Here is a 19,679-nt window from a genome sequence, read left to right as displayed (position 1 = left end):
CTTAAAATGGAACTCAGAATGTTGGCCCTGCTCAAAGCCCTTTCTACAAGCTACAGACAACAATTAATCAGTGAAACTGTTTAAACTATGAGGAAGTATTGGCATTACCTAAAATCAAACAAGTAAAGTGGAAAGGAGCCATGGACAAGGAAATGAAATCCATGGGTGAACATAATGTGTTCACATCTATGGCTTGGCCACAGGGTAGCAAAGCTGTAGGATGCAAGAAGAAAGTACTACCCAACAATGAGGTCCAATATAAAGCAAGGTTAATGGCATTTTGCAGGCTCAATGAGCCCTCTGGCTAGGTTGGTGTCAATGTACTTCCTCAATTCAGTCATCTCAGCAGGTGTCATGGCTTCGCCAATTTAACCCCTGATTGTAATTCAATGGTGCAGTCTATGGGCCGGTGAGGGGGGAGGAGGTTACATTCCTCCTCGCTGAAAGCGTTGGCTAAGTCTGCATACATCTTAGGGATTTGGTGTTCGCCTGGAGGCTTGTCTGAAGAAGCTGCTGCTGTTTCTGTCTGCTGGTCATTTTGGGTAGGTTGGTGATTGGGGGGAGGGCAAAGGGGTGTTGGGCCAACCCCTATCCTGACTTTTCGGTATCCACCTTCCCATGTGATGGTGGGGCCCCATTTATCTAGCCAAGCCAGGCCTAGTATGATAGATTCTGACATCTTTGGGGTTACTATAAATCGTATGAGTTCATGATGTTTCCCCATTTCTAATCTAATCAGTTCAGTAACATGAGTGGAAGGGACCCCCCCAATTAGAGTGCCATCAACCTGGTAAAATTTAATCGGTTGTTTTAAGGGTGTTGTTTTGATGCCCAACTGTTCTACAATTTTAAGGCCGATTAGACATCTGATGCAGCCCGTGTCTATTACTGTTGGGAGTTCTGTTTCTTTCCCTGTTTCTGGCAGGACTAGTTTTACTTTAATTGAGAAAGGGGTGATGGGGGCACTCACCATCGGGTCTTCACCCCTGCTGGGCTTGTTTGGAGGTACTCCTGTAGCCGGAGGGTCCCCCCTCTCTTCAGTGGGGAGGGGAATCTCCACGGCTTGTTTGGTGAATCGGCTGGTGTCTTTGGAGATTCGGGATAATGTCAGCATTCCAGAAAACCCCCAACTCCCAGTAAAGATGGGGAAGCAGGCATTTTCCAAAGTTCTCTTTACTAGAAATAGGTAAACTGGCACATCTAGGAAATCCTGAATCTGAAAAACCCGGGCTTTCCTTCAGTAATACAAAGCTCCCCAAACCACCCCCTTTCTCCTCAATCGATCACATGTTCCAATCAACGTCCGTTCCACCTCGACCCAGCACCTGACCCTCCTCCTCCAGATGCTGGATCACCCTGACCTTGACCGATAGGAAGAATGCTATTATGTCTACTAATTCCTCTCTCCTAAATCCTCTCTCCTACTTTCCCACACATGAGGAGGTGGCAGCATTGAAGCTTCCGGCCTAATATGGCTTCCAAGGCTGACATAGAGATTATGCAAACGATGTAAAAACCAGAAAGTCCAATTCTGGGATTGTTGTATTGTTTGGAGGGGCTTTAATTGGATGGAAGTCCAGGAAGCAAACAACTGTCGCCATTTCTACTGCAAAGGCAGAATTTATTGCTTTGTCTGAACTCTGTTCAGAGGTAACGTGGTATGTACAGCTGTTACAGGATTTAAATGTAAAGGTAAATGAAGCTGTAATGGTGTATGAAGCTGTAATGCTGCCTGCATTAAAATGGCAACAGGTGACAGAGTAAAGAGTAGAAGCAAGCATGTGGACATTAAATATTGGAATGTCAGGGAAGCCATAAAATGTAAATTAATTCACTTGCTTCACTGTTCTTCAGAGGACAATTTGGCAGACATAATGACCAAGCCATTGGGTGGAGTGCACCATGGAAAGAATATTAAGTTAATTGGATTAATGTCCCTTCCAGTCATGAAGGGAGGAGTGTCAGATTATTCATGAACTGGCAGAGACATGGTAACAAAGTCTGCCAATGGGAGCTGAGACAGACTGGAGCCAGGGCGTGTCTTAGTCTGCAGCTTCTGAGTCTGTGCAGAGAAACAAAATTGAAACCAGTCTGAACTAGTCTGTTCTGCTGAAATTAAACTAACTGTTCTCTCCTGCTTGTGTTTGACTTGTAACTGCTACAAGGTTGGAAGAAATCTGCTGTTGGTATTGTAAATTTACTTCATGTATTATTATGTATATAAAGAAGTTAATGAATCCTGCTGCATCAGTTTTCCTGTGTGTCAGAGGTGGTATTCAAAAGGTTCTGACCAGTTCTAGATAATCGGTAATGGAAATTTTGAGTAGTTCAGAGAACTGGTAAATACCACCTCTGACCGGCCCCACCCCATCTATTCTCTGCCAGATGATCGGAAGGAAATGGGGATTTTGCAGTAACCTTCCCCTGGAGTGGGGAGGGAATTGAGATTTTACAGTATCCTTCCCTTGCCACACCCACCAAGCCATGCCCACCAAGCCATGCCACACCCACCAAGCCACGCCCACAGAACCAGTAGTAAAAGTTTTTGAAACCCACGACTGCTGTGTGTGTTTTCTGGATTTAATTTCTGCAACAAACTCTGACAACTTTAGAGAAATGATCTATTGGGATCCTAATATTAAATCAATATATTTCCTGTGTAATCAGAATCCAACAATTATATATAATATGCTGCTTTTTTGGAGGAAATTAGTTCAGTTGAGCTTCTCTTATGTGGTCTGATTGTGGTAGATTCGGGGATGATTTAAAAAATACTATTTTTATTCTTTTTTTTTTATTGAAAAAGTTTTTCAAATACAAATTTTCCCCCTTTCCCCCCCCCTCCTCCCTAACCCCCCTCACCCCCCCTTCCCCTTTGACTTCTTCATAATAAAACCCAAATTCATAACAGATTATATCATGCTTTACTATCCACTTACTCCATCTCCATATACTGACCCTTTCTTTCTAATAAAATTATCATACCCCCCTTATACTATACTATAATATGCATTTCAAAGTGAGATTCTATTATAACAATGTCTAATAACTCCTGATTTAACATAATAATATTATTATATCTCCCAATTTAACAATTTCTGCTCGTGATCTATCCTTTTACTACCCCCCATACGATATAACATTTCAAAGCATACTTCCACTCTAAGGCTATTCAATAAATCCTAATTTAACACTTGTTCAGTTCAACTACCCATTTCCTTCCCCCCCTTCATTACATATATTCACATCTAAACATAATATCCCTTTTCTTTAAACTAAACAATCCATAACCTAACCTATCTCCACCCACTTTCCTACAAAATTACCATAATTATTCTTAATATCTTTATTTTTCTGCCCACTCCCCTAGAAAAATACTCCCTTATGTAAATAAAATCCTAAAAGAAAAAAACTTTAAACTTGTAATCCATATAGCATCTTCTGTAATATCTTTCAACTGGATGATAAACTCCATCACCCGTGTTAGGGTAACATCGCATCCTTGTTCCAGCAGTATTTTCAGTATCTTCAATTGCCATCTGCCCCCATCAGTAACAAGTATCTTCATATTGGAAGAAAGAAAGAAAAAAAAAAAAAACCCCCGACAACCACCCGAGTGACTTTATAATTATATTCCATATAATGTTTATGGAGGTGTCTTTTATCCAGATTATTAGTTCCAACCATCATAATAGGGTAACAACCAGATCTTCTGCGTGCCACGATCCAGTAGATCTCTCGCCATATAACTCAGCATACAAGTAATATATTTATCCGGAAATCCAAAAACAAACAAACAAGATGTTTCCAACCATTCAATTTATGGCCTTTTTCACATCCCAAAATAATTCAGCACTGCAGAGATCTGCCCTATCCTCAGGATAAAATAAACCAATACTTTGCCAATTATCATTTCATATGTTCAGTCCTCTCATAAGTAACTGGCATTGCACTGTTGTTTAGTTTAAAAGTTTTTATATTTGTGAGACCTACTTCTTCTTTTCTTGACTTTTTGTGGGTTGGATCTCCATCCTAAATTCCTTTCTGTAGGTTGTGTATCAACTATTTGGTTTTGCTGATGTATAACTTGATCCTGTTGGGTTTGCTTTTGTGGCTGAGATCTTTCTGGTTCTGTAAATTGTATATCAACTGAATGACTTCCATGCTGGTTTGTGGCTTGACAAATCATTGCATTAAGGTCCGGAACCGCCTCTCTTATATTAAAAAATCCAGCTGAGACCTCTGAAAGAGAATCCAAGAGCGGCTCATCTGTGGAGACCTCTTTAACTTGTTGTTTCTTCATTGTCTCCATCTCCTTCTGCTTTTCTTGAATTTCTGTCTCTTGTTGATTTTGCTTTTTAAGTACCTTATGATAAAATTCTTCCGCTTTTTCAACAGTATTTAACTGATATCTTACTCCTTGATATCTCAGTATTATACCCACTGGGACATCCCACCTGAATAAAATATTTTGTCTTCTTAACTCAGACACCAAGAGTCCAAATTTCTTTCTATCTCTTACCATTTTAGGCGGCAATTCCTTATATATCCAAATTTTTCTCCCATTCAGTTGTAAAGTAGAATTAAAAGATTTTTGTACAATATCATTTCTTATCTCTTTATCTGTAAAATAAATCACCACATCTCTAGGCAGTTGCCTTTGCTTTGCAATCCAGGAATTCACTCTATAAGCCTTATTAATTTTACTAAATACCTCCTCAGGATGAACCTTTAAGATCCCAGCCAAAACTTGAGCAGATGTTTTTCTTAAATCATCACTGTTATTTTCCTGTAAGCCTCTGATTCTGATCGCAAATTCTGTAATCCTGTATTGCAGCATTACAACCTCTCTTTCAATTCCTTGCTTTATATCTTCTGCATTATAAGTCTCGTGACCAGCTTCCTCTTTAGACTTTAGTTCTGAGCTATTATCTCGAATATTTATTAAGTCCTTTTCAATTCTTAATATTTTATTGTCCAAATTATCAATTTTCTCCATTTTAGACTCTAACAATTTAATATTTGTATCCAACTTTATAATAATTTCTGAAAAACCATTAGTCACTGTTACAATCTTTTGTTGCAAGTTGTCATACTTTTGTTGTATCATTTCTTTAATTTCCTGCCTTAAATTTTCAAATTTCTGGTTCACAGTCTCATAATATTTTGCCATTTCCTCCTGAATAAATTCTTTTAAATTAGAACCATTCTGCAGAGTCTGTAGGCTCAGAGCTTGTTCAAACAGTTGTAGGTGGGGGAGCACCCCCCCTTCTTGTCTATCAGATTTAATTAGTAACGCCATCCTTCCAACAAACTCTTCTTTTTTACCCCCCAAACAAGATCAAGTACAAATCTCCAAGAAGAGAGGAACTTAAAATAACTATTTTTCTTTCAAATTGTAGCCAGCACTATATATTCCGCTACTTTGTATCTGTTATGGAAGGACTCTTACTTTCAGCTTTCTTCTACTTCCCAAGCCTCAGCGGCCATTTTAAAGCTTTTTTTTTTCTTCTCTTTCACTTTAAAATGCTTGTAAGTTCATTAGGGATACTTGCGATTTAGGGTGCCAAGTCCAAGTCTCATCTTTTTTAAATAAGTCCATCTGTTAGATTCGTTAGTTAATCCGGTTCCAGCGCCTAGCTCTGCAAAAAAAAAGCAGAGTGCACCCGATGCCCGGAGCAGCGGCGAGGGACAATAGAGAGCTCGAACCTGCTCGTCCCCAAGAGTTAAAAAAAGACTCTGGGGACTTCGCAGATGGCTCTACCCACCCCCGCCCGCTCAGACTCATATTTCCATCAGGAAATGGAGTTTTTCGAGCCGCCTTTCAGATGTAAAGGCGGCTCTTTTACAGGCAACGGGGCGGCGGTCACGGAGGACCGTCTGGCGGCGCCGGAAGCCAGACAGGAAGTCCAATACTATTTTTATTCTTAATGCTAATTGCATTTTACTTATTTATTTTTTTAAAAAAAATCTACTTTTTTCAGATCAGTAATAAAATTACTTCAGATGATCTGAGTGATAAAAGTCAATTCCCCTTTTCCCATTCGATGCTCCCCAAAGAAACAGTCCAATACCCAGGAATTGTCCAACTGCTCCTTCATTTTGGATGGACCCTGATTGGTCTCTTTGCTTCGGACACAGAGAAGGGAGAGAATTTCATGAGGACTTTTACTCCTATGCTTGTCAAGAATAGAATTTGTGTTGTTATATCACAACAATTCTCAGCGACTGGAAATACAGGAGTCCTCAGCGATGCCATCTTTAAGTGGAAACAAGTCAATGTCTTTGTTCACTTCGTAGGATTTGATTCCATTTTTGACAGAATTCTTCCTTTCCATTTAACGCTCAAGCGTTTGCCAGGACCCATTGAAGGGAAAGTCTGGATCATGACAACGCTTGGAATATATGTAATGAAAAAGCAGAGGCTTCTCAAGTATGTCCATAGTATTTGGACCTTTTCTCTTCAGTGGAAAAAGAGTTGGAACGATGATGATGCCTATAAAAGATATTTCTTTGTGGAACGTGAATTTCAAGCTGAGTATTTTCACTGTTCTATTTCAAAGCACATATTTTCTATCAAAGGCCGGAGAAGATGCACCCAGAAAGTACCACTGGAGACACAAGAGGAAAAGAATAGGATGTGGATCCCAAATGACGGCTATACTTACAGTGTCATTAAGATTCTGGCCCATGCCTTAAAAATTGCATCCAAATCCCAGAGGAGAAGGGAGAAGGGAGAAGAGAGGCTGGGGGCTCCAAGGCTGCAACCATGGAAGGTATGGGGTCCCATCAAGGAGCCATCAAACTAAATTCCTTTTCAGGGTCTTTGGGGCTCTCAGAGCTTGTTTGTTTAAGATCTTAAGCTTCTGAACAACATCTGATACTTATTGGAAGAGCATTGCATCTTCCCTTCTACAACCATTTTCTATATTCAAAAAAATATTCCTAGACTCCATCTGATTTTCAGCTCCTGTAAACTGAAATGGCTCTTTTCCTTGTCTTTCCTCAAGGCTAAAAGAGGTTCCTCTGATCTCTTCCTTGCCTTCTTTGTTTTTGCTTAAAGCTGATGAATATATATATATTCATATTTGGCTGAAAAATGCCTGCGTTGGCGTCTTTATAACATTTATCTTCTCAGATTTCAAAGGTATTATTCCAGCACTTTTTTAAACATGCTTGTTTGTTTGCAACTGAATGAGGTTTGATTAAACAGTAGCCTCTTCTCCCACTATTCACAATAATGTTCAGTGCAAATGAGTTTGGTTCAATATTTTTAATTTAATTAATAAAATAAAAATAAATATTGGGGGCTTGTAAGCATTTCAGGAGGTATTCATGGGGGAAAAAAGAGAGCAGGATTTTTCAAAATTGGCAGCAAAACAGTATTTCCAGGATTGAAACCTGCTAGAAACAAATCAAGGAAGCGAATTCCATGAAAATAGGATTGGGGTAGAGCTGTATAACCTAAGGGGGAGATTCTGTTACAGATTTGCAGACTTTCAAGCTTTAGAATATCAGCCCAAGAGGGAAAGTGGCTTGATTACAATCCACCAACATGATGAACTGCCTGGAGAGAAAAATGAAGAATATCAGTGGACCAAAGTAAGAAAACCAAGCTAACTACAGAATGGGAAGGAGGAGGAAATATTAGGAAAAAACGTCCTGAAAGATTGTGGAATATACACTAAGGAAGAAGGGATTTAGAAACCATAAGAAAAAGTCCGGGAGTGACCATTGTGAATGACGCAAGGGAGCAAACCAAAATGCAGATTGCCAGGCTGAGCTTTCCTTCTTGATCCATATTTTTTTAGAAAGCAGCTGAGAAACTGTCTTCCTTTTCAATTGGCAAGTCCTCTCTTCCGAAGGCATCCGTTTCTCGCGAGTCTCGCGGTCCCATCTCAATCGAGTCCTGCTCGGTCTGTCCTTCCTAAAAGGGTGGGGGCTCCAGCTTCTCCATCAGGGACTTGATCCAGCTTGTTCCATTAATCAGTTTGGTGGTGGCGATGACGTATTCAGTGCCCCCGTCTTCCATCTGAGAGAGGAACAGGAGGGCTGCGATTTTGGCGTAGGTCATGCCTCCCAGAAAGAAGACGAGAGTGACATGGTTTTCTCCATGCTGGTGCTTTTTCTGAAGCCCGGTTGGCAGCTGCTGCCTCTCTTCAAAATGTGGACCAGGAAGTATTTTTAAGATTTCTTCAATGCTTCGCCAACCTGGCCGGACAAGCAACTGTGCCAGGAGAACGCTTAGAGGCACATAACCACTGTAGACGTAAGAGATATTGTTTGGGTTCTGCTCTTTGATGTTGTCCATACACAGATGCAAAGTTTTCCAGATGGTTGGGTAGTTGTTCCGACTGCCCAGCCGGGGCTTCAAAAGTCCAGCCTTTTCTAGGCTATTCAAGGTCAGGATGTGTTTGTAGCCATAAGTCTGGAGAATTTCTCTCTTGTAATGATCCAGCACCTTCTGCTTTAAGCTGCTGTTGCACACCGACTGCAGGCAAATGAGCCTCAGTATCTTAATCAAAGGATACTTTCGGGCAATGCAATCTTCTATGTAGCTGTTGACCTTATCGGTATCTATCCCGGACATAAATTCTTGCTCCACGGTTAAATTATCGAAGAAGTCTTCAGAGGTGGTGATGTCTTTCACGAGCTCTGCGATGGAGGTATGGTTCCCCAAAGAGCTTCTGGCAGCCTGCATGTGCAGCAGCTGTGAGACAAACTGCTTGATCTCCCCCACGGTTTTGGCGTGGTGCCTTTCCTCAAAAGCAGCTGAAATGATTTTGGCTTTCTTGCTCAAGACGCTGCCCACAGCATTGAGGTTCTTGTTGCAGATCTCCGTGTACAGCTTCTCCGCGGAGTTCAGCTGCAGCTTCTTGGCCTCGGTGTGGAGCTCCTTCACAGCCTCCCCCTGCTTCTTGGGTTAAATTTTTCAGGGGGAAGTTTTATGTAGGTGTTCTGAATTCTATATATTTCATCAATTAGGCCCTCATAAGTCAGCTGGGTAGCCAGAGGAGAGACCAAATCCACGTTGTGATCCAGCAGCAGAAGGGTATCGAAGATGGGCAGGATGGTGTTCTGGATCCCCGAAAAGTCCCTTTTCATGCGGACCATCATGTTTGCCACATGCCATGCGCACTCTCCTTTTCCAAAGATGAGTGGGATGGTTCCGTAGAGAGCCTGGAGCATCATGAGTCCTTTCACAGCATGGTAGAGGCAGGTCTGGTCATTTTCTAGGTAACACTTCTTAAAGGCGTTTTCTGACTCCATGGACAAGAGGTCGCTGTCAAAGGGAATGAGGAGGTCCAGGCTGCATTCCTCTCGGTGAATAAAACAGTGCAACACACCCAGTTCTTTGAGGCGCTGTTTGCACAACAAACTGTGATGCGGAACAAACAAGATGTAGAAATCCCACTGCGGACAGCGGATTTTGTCTTCACTGAACACATTGTCTGCAATTATGTTCATGAATTCTAACCTGGGCCTGACAAAGAAAATAATGTTCTTGACATTAGCCGGTGGAAGGTGACCCCCTTTGAGGGTGAACATTTTCTCCACCTCATGTTCCTTCAGAAGAGAATATTGCACAATCAATCCAAAGGGCCCAGTAACATACTCATCCCACATAATGGCCTTGGATCCGGTGCATTTGTTGAGGAAGGCGCGCAGCTCCCTCCGCCTGGCTTCCCGCAGCACCGTCAACGGGACATGGCCCGAGCTGAGATGAGCCACCATGGCTGCTGCGCTGCACTCAAAGCTGATGAATATTTTTGTGCAATGTCTTCTCTAAGTGTGTTTTCTACAAGAGGACATGAAATGATTCCACTGGATCATTAATAGCATTATCGCCAAATTAATAATAGGGATATTATCGTATCATTAAAAGATTACTGCTACTTTATTATAATAAGTAACCATTATCTATATAAAACAATGTGAGAAAAATCACAAAGATACAGTCATCTATCGAGTACTAGATGCTAAAAATTAGTTCATTTCCAAATGGATTTTACTTATGCACTTCTCTCTATCACAAAATCATATTTTTATTTTCTGGAAGCTGGAATTTTTTTTAAGGAGATCAAAATAACTTTGTATAAGCATTATTATAATATTTGCATCACAAAAACATGATTTATCTATTTCTTTTATCAATGAAAATACACTTGTTCATAATTTCCAATTTTATCATTAAGATTAAAATTTATTTGAATACAAGTTTTAAGACAGTTGTATCCATTTAATTATCATGCCATCCAGCAATCAATTAACTAGATCCCCATTCATCACATCATGAATCATTTTGTTAATTCTTTGCTGAAAACAAGTTCTACCACCAGCATTCACACAATCCATTAAGGAAGTGGGATAGGTAGGAATTAGTTTGGAGGACCAGAGAAAGAGATGCAGGGAAAGATCAGATAAGATGATGGGGGGGAGGATGAAGCAGCATCTGTGTTACAGGGAGAGAAAGAAATTCAGAGAAGGTCCTCCCAAATGTTTAGACTGTAAAAAGAGATGGTGAAAGATTTGTATTTTCATACTTGCAAGATTCTGTTAATATTGTCTTGCAGTAAAATAGAATTAGTTCATCTGGTCATTTTCCTGTCTTAGTCTTGCAACTTTCTTCTTAACAAATCCTTGCTTTCTGATAATCACCCTCTTGTTTCCAAAGAGTTTATGAATGCTCTTGATATTTGGGGGTTTTCTTCAATTGATTTATGACCTTTCCTAAAATGTTTCTTGTAATTGACAATTTTTGCCAATTATATCTTCTCACTATACTTTTTGTCAATATACTGTATGATTGAGAATTATTACTGAACCTTTGTTCTTGAGTTTTAAAGATAGTGGCCACATGCCAACTCACAATATTTGCAAGTTAAACAACCATAGAAGAAAGATTCAAATGTAAAAAGAGATAACAAAACAAGATTTCTGCTTTTAAAGTTCCTGGATGTTTCCATTCTAGTTCCATCTATTTCTACAGAAGAAGGAATTGTTCAATCTTTCCCTGCTGAAAGTGTACTTGGATCAAAATGGAGAGGTAGCAGCAGATCTAAAGATCAACAGTAGGGTAGTTCTCCTCAAGGAGGATCCCATCAACAAGGAATTGGGGAGTTTCGAAAGGCAGCAACTGATAATCAACCAAGATGCTTTGTCACAGCTAAAGTTGCTCAACCAGGTGGGGAAAATAGTGATGTGTTTTTTTCATTTTCCCAAAGAATTAGGACCCTTTTCAAGTGGGCTAAACCTAGTCAAAATGGGGGGTAACCTTCACTGAGAATTGAATGTGTGGAGTAAAACATTTATAATTTTCTTAGAAAATAGGGAGGCTTCTCTTCTATTGACCAAGGTATCCTTTTGATGTTATAATGCTGAATACTATTGTAAGCTGATTCAGCTATATCCAAAATGAGATTTGGGATGATTATTATTTAGGACAATAATCATTGCCATTTCATGTCTCTTCTTTATCACCATAAAACCAGTGACAGAGGGCCTCATATACTGAGGATTTTGATATTAATAGCTTCAGGTACACTAATTTCTTGTCTTCAAATATCAAAGTTGAAGGCAATTCTGTTGACCAGAGCCTGAGTTCAGCTTTGGTCTGAATCTGATAAAATGGAATCAAGACTGGATGGAACTCCACTTGGTCCCAATGGGAAATAAGCTTCATCTTGACCTGTTTGGAGTCAGGAAACTCCCAAAATTGTAGGCCTAGAGTCTGCAATGTTTTTAATCAGCTGAGACCATAGTTATACATGTCTCTCTTTAACTCCACTAGGATAGTAGAATTTAGGAAGGAGATCCAAGGCATTCAGTTCACACGAAATAATAATGACTGGTCTGATGTGACCTAATTTATTCATTGATTGATTCAATTTATTTGCTCTCCCATCTCACCACGATAATGGTCTGAAAAACGAAGTACAAAAACATGACTTTGACGCAAAAAAAATCCTGATATCAGAAGTAATAAGGGACAATTTCAAGGGAAATATTACTTAGGTTTCGGCATTGGAAGTAATCAGAGATTTCATATTTTTCTATCTGAATCCCAGAGACTACTGGGGTAATGTTCCTTTCTACCTCCATGTTGCATAGATGGTGAGTGTAACATCTTTCCTTTGTCATTTTTTCTTTCTCTTCTCAGTCTCTGCCTCAGTCCAAATGTGTGGAAAAATGTCAGCCTGGATTTGTGAAGAAGGCTCGAGAAGGAGAGCCATTTTGCTGCTATGACTGCATTCCTTGTCCAGAGGGGACCATCTCCACTCAGGAAGGTCAGTGGCACCATAGGGAAACCTTCTGAATTCATCCATCAAATGGATATTTCCTTCCCACCTTTTCTTATCTTTCCAATTTGTGTTGTTGTTAAATATTGAGATAAAAACTGTTATAACACCAACAAAAAAAAGGAATATATTTGTGGTTCTGAAAAGAAAAAAAATACTAACATACAGTGCTGGGATTAAAAGCATGAGAAAGGAGGGGGAGAAGGAGAACTAAAAAGACCAATCTACAAATAGATACCAATGTTGAATTCATTCTCTCTTTAAAATTGTTGCCAAATTTAGAAAGGATGGAAATATATCGCTTCATCTTCTCATTTTTATTGGGTAAAAAGCTTTGGCAGATAACAAACTCAGTTCCCCATCTGGAATTCCTTCATTAATTAATCTTCCTTAAGAGCCCTTTCTTTTCAAGTTTATATGGTTGTCTATTTCACACATAGTGACTTTTGGTGGCACATGATTAAATCACAAATTAAAAATTTAAACAATGAGAACTAAATGCTAAGAAAGCAAGGGAGGAGTACATCAAGATGCTACCTACCATGCAACCAGCACACAGGGCTCTGTTGTCAGGGGATCTCCAGGATTATTGGAAAATATCACATTTTAAGGGATTTGTAGTGACCCTCATAGTCTGGAGATACTCTCAATTTCAGGATAGTTAATGATTTTTAACTAAAAAGGTCTGTACAATCTCCCCTGAAGTAGGCAGTGTTGCAACCCTTCTCAAGAGGAATTCCATGGATCCAACCATGTTAGACAACTTTTATCCTGTGTCCAAACTTTTTAGAGATCATGGTTGGTGGGTCAATCATCATTAACGGAGTGTAAACATTCTTGGGGTAAACATATGTCCATCATCTCACAAAAGATAAAAAAAATTAAATAATATAATAAATCAATAAAAACAAAGAACTCATGATAAGGTCAGTGAGAGATAACAATCTGGTGGATTAGCTCAGAGAAGGGAGTTTGTGGCACCAGATATTTCTTCTTACAATTTTATTTTGTTGTTGTTCTTGTGTTTTATTTTTTTAAATAGTTGTACTGTATATATTGGGGATTTTTTTGCTGGAATGTATGTATATACAGTACAATTTAATGAGGCTTTCCTGTCTCTCAGTATCAAATCTCATCTAAAGGTTTTCTTGAAATTTCAAAGATTATGAAAGAAATGTTATTTTGTTTTCTCAGATACTGAAAAATGCACCAAATGTGTAGATGAACAATATCCAACTAAGAACAGAGTCCGGTGTATCCCAAAAAGAATAACCTTCCTATCTTATGAAGAACATCTGGGTATAATCCTTATGTTCTTTGCTTTACTCTTGTTCCTAACCACAAGCCTTGTTTTAATCATATTCCTTAAATATTTAGAAACTCCCATTGTCAAAGCCAACAACCGAGACCTCTCCTTCATCCTCCTGATCTCCCTCCTGCTCTGTTTTTTGTCCTCCTTTCTCTTCATCGGCCAGCCAAGGAAAGCCACCTGTCTTCTCCGACAAACAGCTTTCAGCATTGTCTTCTCAGTAGCCGTGTCTTCTGTGTTGTCCAAAACAGTCATGGTGGTGCTGGCCTTCCTGGCCTCAAAACCAGGAAACAGGGTGAGAAGATGGTTGGGGAAGAGCTTGACCAACTCCATCATCCTGTCTTGTTCTAGTGTTCAAATTTTCATCTGTGTCCTATGGCTGATAGTTTCTCCCCCATTCCCTGATTCCGACATGCACTCCCAGCCTGGAGAAATCATCCTTCAATGCAATGAAGGTTCTGTTACTATGTTTTATGTTGTCCTCAGCTACATGGGTTTCCTAGCTGCTGTTTGCTTCATGACGGCTTTCGTGGCCAGGAACCTGCCTGGAGCCTTCAATGAAGCCAAGCTAATTACCTTCAGCATGCTGGTCTTCTGCAGCGTCTGGGTCTCTTTCCTACCCACCTATCTGAGTACCAAAGGAAAGTCCATGGTGGCTGTGCAGGTCTTCTCCATCTTGGCCTCCAGTGCTGGGCTTTTGGGATGCATCTTCTTCCCCAAGTGTTACATTATTATCATGAGACCAGATCTAAACATTAAGGAACATCTAATGTTAAAAGTAGGGAAGTAATAATTAAATTGTTTCTTAGACTCGTGACAATTAATTATTGATTGCAATTTGTTGTTGATTTATATGTTTCATTTGCCTCTGTTTGACACAGAACATAGAACAATAGAGTTGGAAAGAACCTTAGAGGTCTTCTAGTCCAGCCCCCTGCTTGAGCAGGAGACCCTATAACATTTGAGACAAATGATTGTCTAGTAGCTTTTTTAGAGCCTCTAGTGCTGGAGCACCCACAACTTCTGGAGGCAAGCTATTCCATTGGTTTTGTGAGGTCCTCCATCATTGGCTTGGCACCTCACAAGTGTCCCGCCATCAAAGCGGGGCAGTTGGGTAATAAACCTATATGCTTCTATGGTAGGAATTTAGGAGGGAGGAATGACAGTTGAAGGAGTGCAAAGCAGTTTGTGCCAGGCATCTTCAAGGTCGTTCACCCTGAGTGTGGAATTTCATCAGCCAAAACACTTCAGCATTTCCCAAAACATCTCAGTGATATCCGATTGGCTAAAGACCGACTAGACATGGGGGAAGGGTGGGAAACTAAGGGTTTGTTTTTTGTATTGCTTCATGGGAACATCAGATTCCTCCTGACTTTACTGCAGCCAGCATTTTTAAATAAAAGTTATTTTCATTGCAGACAAATGGACTTGAGGGTTTTACTTTCCTAAGGGATCACACTGGGCCAGGTCTGACATTAGGCGGAATCTGATATTGTGGTCAACCCAGAGAGGACATCATCTCTACCATGGGGACCATGCACATGATATTGCCTTAAGGGAGCAATCAGGAAGAGATTGAATGCTGGGCGGAAGGCTTTGAAGAGGCCTCCTTCAGGACTGGATCTCTTTGAATGGACAGGAGAGGCAGAAAGCTGTGGCAATCTGCTGAGATCCAGGTGGTCTCTGGGCATTGGGCAAAAGGAGGAATGGAGGGGAAGCCCATGGTGATGACTTTCACTCATGGAAGCTGCGGCAGTTGCTGGCGGGAACAATGAGTGGAGCTGCAGGAGGAAGGAGAAGAGGGTGAAGAATTCAACCAAGATGACTGGATTATGGAACAAGACATCAAGTTCATGCAGGGGGCTTTCAAGAATGTCAAGGTGTGTGAACACCAGGCCCGGGCCATGCAATCTGATGACCAGCCACCTCCAGCCACAACAGGAGGCTGAGTAATAACATCCACCACCACAGCCAGCCCCTCAGCCAGTGTAATGGCAGCAGTGGCTATGGCTGGTCCAGCACCAGGAGTTGCTTCCTGTATCACCCCCTCTGCAGGGATAGCCCCAGGGAGGAGGACACTCACAAGACACAACAGCTGGGTGTGAAGTTTAACAGGAATCCCCTGTCAGTTTTGGAAGACAATTTTCTTTTTTGCTTCTTAACTGTCACATATTTTAGCTGGGGAAATTGGGAGGGGGCTGTTGTTTAAGCGGTAGAACGTTAGTCATAACAACATTCCATATTCAAGGACTTTTGCCTGTGCCTGCTAGAGACTGCCTGAAGATTGTATTCAGTTGAGTGTGAGGAGTTGATTGGACCATGTGATGAACTTGTGGGTGTGGGGCAGGGCTGTGAACTGTCAACTGGGTGTGGAAAACCTGGAAGCTTTCAGATTTGGGTTTTCCCAGATGTGCCAATATGATATCTCTAATAAATTAGAACTTTGAGGAACCTCAGGCCTCAGAGCTTTATTTGACATTGCCAGCAATTGGGGTTCTTCCTGGCCCAGGTTTGGACCTACATGCAGGAGTATCATCTGGAGATAACCACTGAAGGTGCCAAGGTCAGATGTCTCACCAGGGACCTAGAAGGGGCTGCAGCGCAGTGGATGATCACCCTCAGATTGGGTCAGAGGGGAGTGGCTGAGTATACAGAAGAACTTTGTGACCTAGTGTCAGGTTTCCAACCGATGCCCTAATTAAATCATGGGCCTTGAGCCAAACTTCAAAAGGAATCCAGTTATTTATTAGGAGCTTCATGTCGGCATATTCTAAGTGAAGCCAACTCTGACCTCACTTAATTTTCATCCCGGCTCTGACCCTGTTTCCCCCTCCCTCCAAGGTGTGTCATCAGTCACATTCTCCAATGAAGCAATTGTTTCACTGCAATCCTGTCCTCAAAGGATGGGGGGAGGGAGGGGGACAGATGGGCAATAAACCTGTATGCTTCTATGGTGGGAATCTGAGAAGGGGGAATAACAGTTGAAGGAGTGCAAACCAGTTTGGTACCACTTCATGCCAGGAATCAATCAATCGATCGATCAATCGATCAATCACTAAAGATACATCAACACCAATAACAGCAATAGACCTAATCTTGAGGTAGTTGGGGCCATCTAGATCTCCAGGGAGGCTCTTCCCCAAGGCAGGGGATGCCAGAGGGAAGGGCTGCTTTCTGGTCCAACAGAATGATATGGTTTCATAGAGGGGATGCTAAGAATGTCCCTGTGCTTTCCCTACCCTGGGTCATGTTGGATGCCAAAAAGTTTTTCACTTAACACATTTCCACTTTCTGATGAATTCTTCACACACATTTACGTGGCAACACTGAAGCCTCAAAAATGGCTTCGGTCAGGTCAGCTTCAGGACTGACACAAGGACTATAGAGTATCAAACAGATTATAAAAGTTTTAAAGATGGTGGATTTCATTAGGTTTACTTGTCTATATCAGTTCAACAGGTTTCATAGGTTTTACATCTAGAAATGTTATGCTATCCTAATTCTACCTATTTATTGATCTATCTCTAAACATGTCGATATTTTGCTGTATTTTCTCTCTCTGTTTACACAGTGGTCCCCGACAAACATCCGCTTTATTCTATTATTTAGTTCCACCTTTACAAACAAATAATGGCATTTCACCAATGTAGAAAAATGTCTAGTTTTTTTTCAGAATTGAAATGTCCCAACAGTCGAACCCAAAGTCAAACTATTGATGACTATAATGAATAAAAGTGATTTTCAGGGATTTTGTTCTGGTCTGGAACTGTGTAAGAGAGAAGACGTAGTTATATGAACAAAAACAGCCACTCTTAAGAAAGGCAGACCAGAGTCAGCTGTATCCATATTGAGGATTGACATTTCAGACTCAAGCCAAAATTCTCTCTTGAGACTGGAATGTATGGAGAGCTTTTCTAAGGGATGTGTCAGGGAAATACTTTAAGAGCTGAGCAGCTGCCATGATGCTGCAATACTGTAATGCTTTAATAATGATGCAATGGTAGGAATGAGATATTTGGGAGAAAGTTCTCCTGTCTCACTTCTTGTCTCGTTTTCAGAGTTTCACCCCATTTGTGACTTCTTCCATTGGGCACCTGCTTGTTGACTCACTCAGAGTTTGGAGAGATGATGTCTATTCTTGTTGCCATTATCCAAATCATAGTGATTTATCTATTCTCTTGGTGCTAAATCTCAAAAGACATTTTGGATTGCTTTCAGATATCACACAAACACAGCCATAACAGGCTTCCACTTTGACATCATATCAACACCTTGTTGGCTGATCTCTTTGCAGTGGAAAATCTTGAAGGCATAAATAGCCCTGAAGAAATAGAGAACCTTAAAAGTTTTTATGACAGGCAGGGGCTGCAGATATGAAGGCTTGTATAGACTCTGTCACTATTAAGTAATCTTTGGAGCTTCTGTCTTGGAAGAGGACTTTGGTTTCTTCCACCTCTTCCTATCACTGTGTCTTCAAAGCAAGGCTGGAGACTCCATCAGGAACACAAGTTATGTTGCTGCTTCTGCTGCTTCTGCTGCCCCAGGAAGTTCTGGCAAGTCTCAGAGCCAAATGCCTCCTGACTCTGAAGAGGGACGAGGTACATCCAGAGAACTATTACAAGCCAGGAGAGTTTCTCATTGGTGGCATTGTGTCTGCAACGAGGATGGTGCTTTCATCATTAAGCTTCAACAAATCTCCTTTGACTCAAATTTCTCTGTACGTTAAATTTTATGTACAGAATTAGAGCCTCTCCATTCAACCCTAAGTTCTAAACTTTCAGCTGCCTCTTTTACAATGAATCATCTCTTTGATCTTCTAGTTTTTCTCTCTTTCTGTCTCATTTCATTGTTCGGTCATTCTTTACAGCTGATGATCCTGATTTGAAATTCTCAAATAAATAATCAGTTGATATCTTCTTCTTTCTTGACTTTGAAGAAGAAGCATTTGCTATTCTTGACATTCTCTCAGCAGAGTTGGACTGTGGAAGGAGAAGAGAGGATGGTTCTTTTCTTCTACCACTCTCATGTGGAATGTAGAAATGTTGAATTTCCTCTGAAGTAAAAATAATAAAAGCTTGACAATTCTATTCTGTACCACCAATTAAATGAATGGATCCCAGTTCAGAATTGACTTTTCTAAAATGTGTGAATCTCATTTGAGTGGATGCCAGCATCCCAATCATACAATGAGTTTTGTCAGCTAAGTCTCTATGGCTAAGCTAAGTTTAGATATAGGCCATTTAAACACCTCCAAAAATTTAGCACTTACTCCACTTGTTAACAGTGATAGTTGCTCTTTTTATGTGTCATTGTGAGTATATCTGTCTGTATGTGTCCTTCAATGATTCTATATTTCATGTGGAATAATAGGTGACACTTCTAATGATTAATTATTGGAGAAGATAAATAGGCAAATGGATAGAAAGAAATTGAAAACCAGTCTGAAATCTTAATACAACAGCAAGAATAAGGACAATATGAAGAATAAGCCAAAACTGAATTTGAATGAATTATGTACAAATGGTGAACATGTAATAACAAAAATGTATAAAGTTTTAAGGATTTGAAACAGAAGTTGAACAGGCTCAATTTGCATGACTAAATGCACTATTAAACTTGGATATTAAATAGAGATGGAGAGAATTTGGGTAACTGGCGTTCGGTTTATAGTCTGTCATAAATTAAGATTTTTTGGGTTTTTTTGAAATAAAATGATGTATTCTTGGTATAGGACATCAGATAAATTATCAAAGATGTATTTGACATTTCAAAGCAAAGCAAGAATTGTGAAAAGAATGGGGAAACATTTTATCATGCAGGGTAGACATGTGAGAAAGCTCAGAAATTTTATATCAAATTAACACAACTATGCAAAGAATTAGAAAGGCTAAAAATTGTGAAGAAACCAGAATTCTTTTTTAATGGGCCTTCTGAGCAAGGAATTACCATATTTTTTGCACTATAAAATGCTCTGGAATTTAAGACGCACCTAAATTTTAGGCAGGAAAACAATCTGCAATCCTTCCCTCTGGAACGGGCCAAAAATGGGATGCGTGGAGGCAAAAAATGAG

General features: G+C 40.3%; 1 pseudogene across 1 annotated transcript; it reads right to left on the bottom strand.

Annotated features, from left to right (window-relative positions):
• Positions 1 to 7,927: 7,927 nt before the first annotated feature.
• LOC132709116 (vacuolar protein sorting-associated protein 33A pseudogene) lies at positions 7,928 to 9,735 on the bottom strand (annotated as a pseudogene). The gene has a single exon (XR_015731989.1). The product of XR_015731989.1 is annotated as a vacuolar protein sorting-associated protein 33A pseudogene (transcript).
• Positions 9,736 to 19,679: the final 9,944 nt, after the last annotated feature.

Source organism: Pantherophis guttatus, chromosome 2 (assembly GCF_059756535.1).
Source record: "Pantherophis guttatus breed Tessera chromosome 2, ASM5975653v1, whole genome shotgun sequence".
NCBI lineage: Eukaryota > Metazoa > Chordata > Lepidosauria > Squamata > Colubridae > Pantherophis > Pantherophis guttatus.
Note: the sequence above shows the minus strand (reverse complement) of the source record. Positions and strands in the feature narration are given on the sequence as shown.